Source organism: Alosa pseudoharengus, unplaced genomic scaffold, assembly GCF_046254945.1.
Source record: "Alosa pseudoharengus isolate Yale_2024_CS ecotype anadromous, Long Island Sound unplaced genomic scaffold, YU_APseudo_1.1 YU_APseudo_1.1_scf_13, whole genome shotgun sequence".
NCBI classification, from domain to species: domain Eukaryota; kingdom Metazoa; phylum Chordata; class Actinopteri; order Clupeiformes; family Clupeidae; genus Alosa; species Alosa pseudoharengus.
Window position 1 is genome coordinate 14,934,692 of NW_027468598.1, and position 3,828 is coordinate 14,938,519.

Below are 3,828 nucleotides of genomic sequence, written 5' to 3' on the forward strand. Positions count from 1 at the left end.
AAATCTTTTTTCTTGTGTGTCATTTTATATTTTGTACATTTGTTTGCCATGTCTTGGTGTCACGGGTACGCTGGCGATTACGTTGCTCCGTCCGGCATCTTTTGTCTTGTGTGTCATTTGATATTTTCTAAATTTGTTTGTCATGTCTTGGTGTCACTGGTAGGTTGGCGACTACGTCTCTCTGTCCGGCAGTGCTTTGGGTTGCACTATGTGCAAACAAAAATGGGCTATATAAATAAAAGTGACTTGACTTGACTTGACTAACCCCCAGAGGTCCCCTCTAGGTCAGAAACTAGTCTTGGGCATGGCAGGCCCTGTGGGGATGAGCTCTGTGGTCAGCACATTTCAGCTCTGTGCCGTAGCCTGTCCTCTCGGAGCCCCGTTTGGGTCAGCCAGTGGGGTGATGGAGTGGAGTTGTGTCAGAGCGATGGGGTGGGGTTGATGGAGGTGGGTGGTGGGGGGGGGGGGGTTGCCGGTTGCCGGCGGTGGCACCAGGTGTTGCCCTAATCGTGGGGAACAGCTGGGTGTGAGCAGCTGTGGGCCGGGGAGTGCAGGGGCGTTTGGCGTGCCTGGCTATTACTCATCTCTATTGTCTGCGGGGATGAGTGTGGGTCCGGCATACTCCCTCTGGTGTCAGTACACACACACACACACACACACACACACACACACACACACACAAACACACACACACACACACACACACAATGTTCATGTTGTTGTTGTGGCCACTGTTGTTGGTCTCTGTCTTGCTCTTTTTTTTCTGACCATTATCTTTCTGGACCCCTGGTGTGAGTTGGTGATGTGGTTGGACCTCGCAAAGCCTCTGCAGTGATTTCCTCTCTTTCTATATATTGTTTTCCCCCTTTCTTTTCTGCCATGATCAAAGCCATTTGTATGTGTGTGTGTGTGTATGTGTGTGTGTGTGTGTGTGTGTGTGTGTGTGTTTGTGTGTGTGTGGATTTGCTCGTTCATCACTTGCCCAGGTGCGACTGTCATAGGCAGCCCTGTTTTGTTCCCCCTTCTCCTGTCAGGTGCAAAGAAACAGTGAGAGGAATGGGGTGGGTGAGGGATGGGGGGGTTGGCGAGTTGAGAGTGGACAAAGATTTGCTTTCAGCTCAAGATGTGCCGAAACACTCCCGCTACAGCAACTAATTCAAGAAACACAGGAACAAGGCCTATGGAGGCAGACCTTGAAGAAGACACTGTAAAGTCAAATCTGTCCCAGCATGCAATTTTTCACAGCTAGCACATTGCTGAATGAGGTGTATTTGTGCACTTTGTCTTGTACATGTTTCCAGTGTTGTATCGGCAATTCTTCATCAAATCCATGGTATTGATCACAGACATGGAAACACCAAGGATAATCAATAAAGCTCACGAAAAAAGGAGTAATGCGCTGGAAAGAACGAGAGAGGAAAGTTCCCTGAGTCGGGAAGGGTGACGAGGATGGGGGTTGGGGGACGAATACACTTTGATGAATTACACATCTCGGCGACAAAGACATATGACCCGGCCCTCCGCAGGCGGATCAGAATGGCATATCCCCTTATCGCCGAGTCCCAGGGAAGTGTAAGCAGGGTGGGATGCCATCCGTTCTCTCATCCGTCGCTTTCATCTGGACAACGGAGAGTGCTGAGGTCACAGATCAGAAAGCCTATTTGACCATCAGGGGGTACGCTAAGGGGGTTACAGAATGTGAGCTATTTAGAAAAGCTCCTCAAAAAACTCCTCACATTTTCTTGTAACTCCCTCTCCCTCTCTATTTCTCTCACTCTCTCTCTCTTCACACACACAGCACACACAGACACACACATACACACACATACACACACATACAGTACAAACACACACACACACACACACACACACGCACGCACACGCATACAGTACACGCACACACACACACACACACACACACACACACACACAAATCCCACACTTTTCCCTCATATTCCTTTGCAAATGAAAGTATCCACCTGAATCAGCACAAAAACCTGAGCAAAGAAGCTAATGCATCAACAAAGGTTAAAAATAAACAGCTGGGCAACTATTAGATCTAAGCTGAAAGGAAATCCCTTTACTCTCTCTATCCTTCCTTCAGAGTATGGCTTAAAAATGGACATATACAGAATAATTGGCTAATCCAACACTGCTTTTACTGTATATGTTGTACTATTATTAAGCATCTTTAGAAGGGTTAAAAGAAAAAAAAGCAGGGAAAAAAGGGAAAAATTACATGTTGTTCTCACAAATGGCCAGCGGTGGGCACTGTTGATGCACTGAACAGGATTGCAATGGCTGCAGAGACAGCCACGTGTCTGGACAAGATGACCTTGATAAAACACCGTGTGGAAGTGAAGGAGGCTGCAGGAGCCTTAGACTGCGGCTGGGAGACAATAACCCAGCTGTTGTAGCTATCGATTGGGTGGGACTTTGCCTACAGAGGTTTTTCAGTGTGGGTAAAACGATCTGTGGGCTTGTTTCAATGTCAGCACAAGTGCGAGTGTGTATGTGTGTGTGTGTGTGTGTGTGTGTGTGCGTGTGCGTGTGCGTGTATGTGAGTTTTGTTCTTCCTCTCTCTCTCCGCTTCAGCCTGTATCAGCAGGCATAGTGCTGCTTTTCGCTGCCTCTGAATATGCCATTAACATTGCATTGTGTACTCAGACACCTCCGGCCTGAATGGTGTGCTAGGGAGAATAAGGATGAGGTGGCAGTGTGGCAGATTGAAATGCATTCATGGCTAACATCTCTGCAACCAGACCACTTTGTTAGGACAGGGATCCAGCTGCGAGCAGATACAAGGACAGTGGGCAGTGGGAATAAAACGAAAGGAAATGCATTATGGGTGATTGGTGGTCACTGCACCGAGAAGAGGCTCTCAGTTTTCTCCGTTTTCTCCATTTTCCGATCTCATGGTGCATTGGCCCGTTTTGGCTGCCGCCTCTCTGTTTACGTCTCATCCAAACCTTCCTGGCTCATCTGGCGAACAATTAGAACAGCTGTTAATTGGGGAGTCTACCTCATTTACCGCCATGAGAGTAAGGGACGTCCCAATGCCATATTTGGGGACGAGCTGTGGGCTCGCCGACAGCACATTGAAGCAAATTAGTACTGAGATTGTTGTTTAGTGGCAAACAACTTTGAAAGAATTCTCCCAAGAATAAAGTCATATAATTCTTCCCTCCTCAAGTTTGAGCAGGAAGTAAATTTACCTTGTATTTACCGACACAATCAAACCTGAAAATGAAGTGTGATAAAAATGAGATGGAATCTCATTATCGGCTCCTACTTTGTTCTGGATTTGGATGTACTGTATGTGACATACAAACAAAATAAATCTAATAAGTGTCAGAAAAATTAGAAAATGGGGATGGCAAGAAAAGACTCTATCATTCTGAGATGGATGGAACCCAACCTGACATTGGTTACTTACATTTACGTTTAGTCATTTAGCTGATGCTACTAATCAATGCGACTTACAAAAAGGGATTATGTGTGTCAGAATGCACCTGCAATACTGCAGACTTGCCAGCCATGTTAACCAGGAGCCTGAGCAGCAAGACACCACTTTGATGAAAAGATTTATGGGCCTTAAAGCATTCTAGTTCACTCCCATCACACACTGAGCTTGAATGATTATGTATCGATGATAAGATAGGGCGGTATCACCATCTTGTGGAGTCGAGAGAGTGAGAACTCAACCCATGATAGAGCATTTTACAAGTGTCCTTATTGACTAAATCAGCCAGCGCAGAGCCGAGAAGCATGCCAAGATGGGGGCTTCGATTCCAGCTGAGAGTGTGCGTACTGCGCGGCTTACACATG